Source organism: Aegilops tauschii, chromosome 2 (assembly GCF_002575655.3).
Source record: "Aegilops tauschii subsp. strangulata cultivar AL8/78 chromosome 2, Aet v6.0, whole genome shotgun sequence".
NCBI lineage: Eukaryota > Viridiplantae > Streptophyta > Magnoliopsida > Poales > Poaceae > Aegilops > Aegilops tauschii.
Genome location: NC_053036.3, coordinates 560949390 through 560956652, shown reverse-complemented (window position 1 = coordinate 560956652; position 7263 = coordinate 560949390). Strand labels below are relative to the sequence as shown.

At 44.3% G+C, this 7263-nt stretch overlaps 1 long non-coding RNA gene across 1 annotated transcript; it reads right to left on the bottom strand.

Annotated features, from left to right (window-relative positions):
* Positions 1-1230: 1230 nt before the first annotated feature.
* LOC109761706 (uncharacterized) lies at positions 1231-4389 on the bottom strand. The gene is made up of 4 exons (XR_006670599.2): positions 3803-4389; positions 3553-3604; positions 3024-3084; positions 1231-1472 (listed from the first exon to the last, which is right to left on the bottom strand). It is a non-coding gene; the product is annotated as an uncharacterized lncRNA (long non-coding RNA).
* Between the last annotated feature and the right edge of the window lie 2874 nt (positions 4390-7263).

Here is a 7263-nt window from a genome sequence, read left to right as displayed (position 1 = left end):
AACTTCAAGAAGAACGGCAAACAAGTTGCTGCTCAAGAGAAGAAACCTAAGTCTGGACTGATACGTCTCCAACGTATCTATAATTTTTGATTGTTCCATGCTATTATATATTCTGTTTTGGATGTTTAATGAGCTTATTTATACACTTTTATATTATTTTTGGGACTAACCTATTAACCGGAGGCCCGGCCCAAATTGCTGTTTTCTTGCCTATTTCAGTGTTTCGAAGAAAAGGAATATCAAACGGAGTCCAAACGGAATGAAACCTTCGGGAGAGTTATTTTTGGAACGGAAGCAATCCAGGAGACTTGGAGTAGACGTCAGGGAAGCTTCGAGGTGGCCACGAGGCAGGGAGGCGCGCCTGCCCCCCTGGGCGCGCCCCCACCCTCGTGGGCCCCTCGTGGCTCTCCTGACCGACTTCTTTCGCCTATATATATCCATATACCCTAAAAACATCGGGGAGCAGAATAGATTGGGAGTTCCGCCGCCGCAAGCCTCTGTAGCCACCAAAAACCAATTGGGACCCTGTTCCGGCACCCTGCCGGAGGGGGGAACCCTCACCGGTGGCCATTTTCATCATCCCGGCGCTCCCCATGACGAGGAGGGAGTAGTTCACCCTCGGGCTGAGGATATGTACCAGTAGCTATGTGTTTGATCTCTCTCTCTCTCTCGTGTTCTTGAGGTGCACTACACCACAACACTACATCTCCAATAGACAAGTTGGTCGGGAAAACAACGTCCATTGACAGACAGTCGGTCGGGAAATACTATTGCCGACCGACCCAGTCTGTTGGGGAAAGTCCAGACGGGAAAGCCTTTTCCCGACCGACATATCTTTCCCGTCCGACTGTTTGACGGCTATCAAAAGCATTACCGACTGACTTTTCTGTTGGCCCTGGAATGAACCTTTCCCAACCGACTGTCCGATAGTAGACTTTCCCGACCGACTGTTTGATGGTGCTTTCTTTGCCGACCGACTTTTTGTCGGCCTTGCCACAAACCTTTCCCGACCAACAATAGGACGTTGTTTTCTTTTGCCGACCAACAGTTCGATAGCATTTTATTTAGACGAGCAAGATATATTTAATAGCCACCCATTATTTGGCTTGTGCCTTGCCAAACCATATCAATCAAGTTGCATATCTCATTACAACACTATCAATCAAGTTACAGTAACTTGCATGTACTCCGAAAATACTAAACCAGGACCAAAGGAGAATATTCACTAACTGAAAGGAGGAAACATTTATGCTTTTATCACCGAGACAACTGGTATGTTTACAAAATGATAGATGCATGTCCATCGATTCATTGTTTGCTACATTACACAAAATACCCAGTTGACAAGACACCATATAGGTTTACAAAATGATACATAGAGGACGCTTTGTTATTGCTCCATTACACAAAATGTCTAGCTGACGCAAACTGCCATCTTCATGGTTCCTCCCTGGTCCTCTTGTATGTCATTCCTACAAAGGATTAAAAGAAGTCACCGGTGAATTCATGCATTCATAGAGATAATGGCAAAAATAATAATTGTATAAAGCATCAATGGCAAAACCAGGGCATGTCCAGACGCCCAATTATTGGGAGCAACACATCAACCGACGGACACACGTAAGTCATTTTTGTAGAAAAGACTGCACTAGTTTTCTTTCTTTTTCTTCTCTGGAGTGGAAAAGACCGCACTTTGCTGCACTAGACGGCAATAAATTTGGCAAAATTATTACTATCTAATACACAACTAGGAGTTTCAATGATGAATGCAGCATGGCCTGGGAAAAGCATTGTGAAAAACCCACATACATTAGGAGGTTATACATACTTTCCCTATGTTAGAAATGAATTTCAAGGAGAAGAATCTATTCGCAATCATTTCTAAATGCAGTACTAAGCACATGAGGACCTGCAAAATACTAGTCAAAAAGCATCTGAACTTAGGCTGCACCTGACTATTATATTCATAAAAGCATTGGAAAAAGCATCTGTAATTTAGTGCCACAAATTAGATTAAATTGATAACCATCCTCTGATCTCACTGCACTAAGCACTAGCAACTAAGGCTGCAAGTGGATGCCCATGGTGCCCATATCCAAGCCCGCAAAAATTGTCGTCGTGGATACCACGGGTAAGGTGCCAAAACGATGTGGGCTGTCCCATGGGTATTGGGCTATTGGGGCTGGAAGACTATGTGCTTCTGATAGTTCGACTTGTTATGATCCAAACTGACAGAGGAACATGTGTTAGAGAAGCTATATTCACTTCTCTAGTTAATTTTGATGTTTTCAGATTATGCAAGAAAATGCAATATGGTTGTGCACAAACTACTGTGTTATCCGTACGAAGTTCATCCATGGTCAAATCTTTGTACCAACTTATAGGAACACTTATGCAAGACGAGTTGTGGCAATTGCGGGACGGACGTGGGTGAATTAACGATGACCTTTTAGAACTAACTTGCTTATGCGGTTATGCCATATGCATGGTAGGATATAGGTTCAATTCGTTTCATCCATCACTATACATTTAAATTTCCATGGATTGACAGTAGTGACCACAATTCACATGCAATACACGATGTAAAAACTGCAAATACACTGGGAATCCTACTTGCTTGAATCTTGATGCATAGAAAATGGAGTACTAACAAATGAATGTGAAGTGCAAGCACTAAACTACCAGCCAAGTTCCCCTCCATCTTCTAAAGATTGAAGTCTAGCGAGAAGCCATAACAAATAGATAATATGCCTAAAAATTGATAGCGTTAATGTCTTATATGAACTTTATAATCCTTAATGTCTGTGCTATGGGTAGAAGTAGCATTATTTTGACAATTTTGAGCATGAGTGAAACAAAGAATTGACTATCATTTGACCACTGACATACAAAACTGACGCTCAAGAACTATTTATTGTTACTGGACTAAGATTCAGAAAACTAGCATACCATTTTGACATTGTGCATAGCATAGAAGACAATACTCTGTTTTAAAACTTCCTCTGTTCGTTTGGTAAGTTTACCTTCTATTATAATACAAGCAATCTCCAGTATATAATCTGTTCAGATGTCCAAAGTCGAAACCTAAACAGTCAGAAACCAGCATGTAACCTGTTAGTCATGACTTTTGCATGGTGTAAAATTGATAATATGGGTTCCAACAGAAGCAACAAAATACTAGAATGACATATTGAGATGTCAATTAGAGTACAAAATAGCACAAATGGAGTGAAATGTCCGTATCATGCACTTCACAACAGAAAACAACAAAACAAATTATTTCTCGACTTATGATACCATGGAAATAAGTAATGAGATGTATATTGTGTAGGGGCAGAGTACATATGATGCACTGTAACCCACATGACTCATGACCAACTATTTTTTTAGACATTCAGAGATGATTATTTTGCAGAAACAATGCAAACCAACTACAAACTGAATGAAAAAGAGTGTCATCGGCATCCAGGTCAAGGACAACAAACATATATGTTGGCAATATTCGATTAGTCATCCTCTCCCAAATATTACAAAGTTTAAAGGTGTACCGACTTTTTACTCATCACGCGTCTTTGCAGCTTCCTCTCTGTGTTGCCAGATCAATCTGCGGATGCAAAAAGGATAGGTAAAGAATGATTGTTTCCAATAATCAAACTAGGATCTAGTAAGAGAAATTAATTTAACAAGGGTCTAGGAAAGATGAGCAGTTCTACTGCAAACTAACGAATAGGGATATGAGGGAATTAAGGTAAACAAGCCTGCAGTTGCACATCAAAATCCGAAGCAAATGGGAAGGACTCACATGTTAGAGGTAGGGGTCGAACGGCGCAGCCGCTGGGAGAAAGGCGACGCAGTGGGCAGAGCGCCACCGCCGGGAGGAACGCGTACCAGCAAGAAAGATCATATGCTCGGAGCGCGAGGGCAGGGACGGTGGTCTGGCTGCAGCAAAACAACATGGCAGTGTGGGCCATCGCGTGTGGCAGGCGGGGGATGAACAGAACAGAGTGGTAGCCACCGGCGGCTGGCGCATGGGACGGATGAAACAGATGGCTGATGTACGCCGTGTGGCCTGCTAGCACTCCGTGCGGAGGAGACGCGCAAGAGGGGAGAGCCCTCCATCTCCATGGCTAGACGCGCACAGATCGACGGCCGCGTACCATTTCCTCCACTTCGGGGTGGAGCTCACTTGATTCATGCTTGCAAATCGACGGGGCAGTGAGGCGGCGATGCCTTCCTCCACATCGGGGCGGCGACACCTTCCTCCACATCGGGGCAGAGCTCGATCTGAGGGAGACGGGTGGAGGAAGAGGATGGGAGCCGCCGCCGCTCAGATCTGGAGAGAAAGAGAGGTTTTTTTGAGTAAATGGAGAGAAAGAGATAAGGGAGGGAGAGAGGGCAGAGAGACAGGGGAGAGATTAAGTGGGCTGTGGCCTGTGGGGTGAGAGGGCGAGAATTTCGGATTGCTTCGCGCGCTAAATTTCCCAGGCAGGCGCGCGCGCGCGGATATTTTGGGTTGCCCAGTTGGCGACCCACGGTCGGTCGGCATTATTTGCCGACCAACAGTTCGATTGTACTGCAATTTTTACCGACCAACAGTTTGATGCTATATGTTTCAGCATTCCCGACCGACATTTGGTTCTTACAAGTTAGTATTACCATCCAACTGTTTGATAGAAATTTTTCCGACCAATAGTGGGTCGGCAAAACTGACTTTTACCAACACACGTCAGTAGGGAATGCAGTGTCATGGTGTAGTGGTGGTACGATCTTGATGTATCGCGAGCTTTGCTATTATAGTTGGATCTTATGATGTTTCTCCCCCTCTAGTCTTTAATAATTTGAGAACACTTGATGTATGTCTTGCATGTGCTTATCTGTGGTGACAATGGGATATCACGTGATCTACTTGATGTATGTTTTGGTGATCAACTTGCGGGTTCCGTGACCTCGTGAGATTTTGCATATGGGTTGGCACACGTTTTCGTCTTGACTCTTCGATAGAAACTTTGGGGCATTCTTTGAAGTTCTTTGTGTTGGTTCAATAGATGAATCTGAGATTGTGTGATGCATATCGTATAATCATACCCATGGATACTCGAGGTGACATTGGAGTATCTAGGTGACATTAGGGTTTTGGTTGATTTGTGTCTTAAGGTGTTATTCTAGTACGAACTCTAGGATAGATCGAACGGAAAGAATAGCTTCATTTTATTTTACTACGGACTCTTGAATAGATCGATTAGAAAGGATAACTTTGAGGTGGTTTCGTACCCTACCATAATCTCTTCGTTTGTTCTCCGCTATTAATGACTTTGGAGTGACTCTTTGTTGCATATTGAGGGATAGTTATATGATCCAATTATGTTATTATTGTTGAGAGAACTTACACTAGTGAAAATATGAACCCTCGGCCTTGTTTTCTAGCATTGCAATACCGTTTACGCTCACTTTTATCACTTGCTACCTTGCTGTTTTTATATTTTCAGATTACAAAAACCTATATCTACCATCCATATTGCACTTGTATCACCATCTCTTCGCCGAAGTAGTGCACCTATACAATTTACCATTGTATTGGGTGTGTTTGGGACACAAGAGACTCTTTGTTATTTGGTTGCAGGGTTGTTTGAGAGAGACTATCTTCATCCTACGCCTCCCACGGATTGATAAACTTTACACTACTAGAAAAAGGCTTACTAGTGGCGCACCAGTTTTGCCTACTAATGGCGCACTACTGGTGCGCCACTAGCATCACGCCACTAGTAATTTTTACTAATGGCGCACCGCTGGTGCGCCATTAGTATCTGGTACTCTAATGGCGCACCGGGCAGTGCGCCATTAGTATAGGCCACGGTGCGCCATTAGTATGCCTCCCAGGGGGCCATATATACCCATGTGCTTTGCCATACTAATGGCGCACTGCAGTGTGATGCGCCATTAGTATCCTTCGGCATACTAATGGCGCACTGCTGGGAGATGCGCCATTAGTACCCTCTGGCATACTAATGGCGCACTGCTCTGGGATGCGCCATTAGTATCCTTTGGCATACTAATGGCGCACGTTGGCGTGATGCGCCATTAGTATGTATATTAGGGATTATTATTTTTTTCTTTTCTGATTTTTGCACAGATTACAAAATATATTATTGGACAGAAAATAAGCAGCAGGACACAGCAACAGCAGATTCATCGAATACAATAGAAGATTAGTCTCCGAATACAATTCATCATATTAGTCTCCGAATTCAAAAGACCGAACGAAGATAGAACATTACAAGTCTCGAGACCGCGAGTAGCGAGTTTGTCTTCACATTACAAGTCGATATCGATCATCTAAACTACCATCACATAGAAGAGAGATGCGGTCATCACGATGAGCATCATCGCGATGAAACTGGTCTTCATCCGGTTCCTCCAACGCTCCCTCCTCTCTCCCGCTAGATAGCGCGCGTATCTAGATTCCGCCTCCGCCCTAGTGGTGTACCCTTTGTAACTGTTACCGCTGAAACGGTGAACCTGTCTCCGACACTCCTCCCAGTCGTCGTAGACTCCGGAAACCTTACCCTTGTACACGACATACGACGGCATCTCCATGCACTAGCCAAACAACAACAGACAATACATAAGCAATATATAAGTATGCAACAAAAGGATCGGAAGAGAAAAGCAAGACATCCATAGCACGATTCATGGTCCTACTAACAAATAGCATCGATTACATCTAAGTTGAACGACTGTCCAAACCAAAGAGACATACAAGTTCACTACAGTTTAATTACAACATGAGCTAATGAATGTTTCAGAACTACACATAGCATCACAACTTTCGACTCGACTCATGGGACCGGAGCGTGGACGAAGCCGCCGTCTGTCGTGATGGTCATGAAGTCGCGGGCGTTGTCAGCCTGCATTTGTAGCGTTGTGTCTATCTCGCTGTTGGACGGTTGAAATTTGAGGTAGAACTGCCCCGAGGTACGAAGGACATCTTGATGGATGATTTCTGCAAACTCCGACTGGATGCGAAAGAATTCTTGTCGGATGTCCACGTCCTGGATTGCCCCCAAGCTTGCGGCCCAATCTTTGAGATTATTTGGTAGCAGAAGGTGATTATGGTCCCGCACGATCGCCCGCATGTGATGGAGGGCGTAGTAGGCATCCTTCTGACCGCCAGGCGGCTGCTTGACGCAGGGGAACGTCGTATTGTGGGTGAACACGTGCCTGCCGTACCTACGAACTGGCCTCTTAAAGGTGCCTCCAGATGCG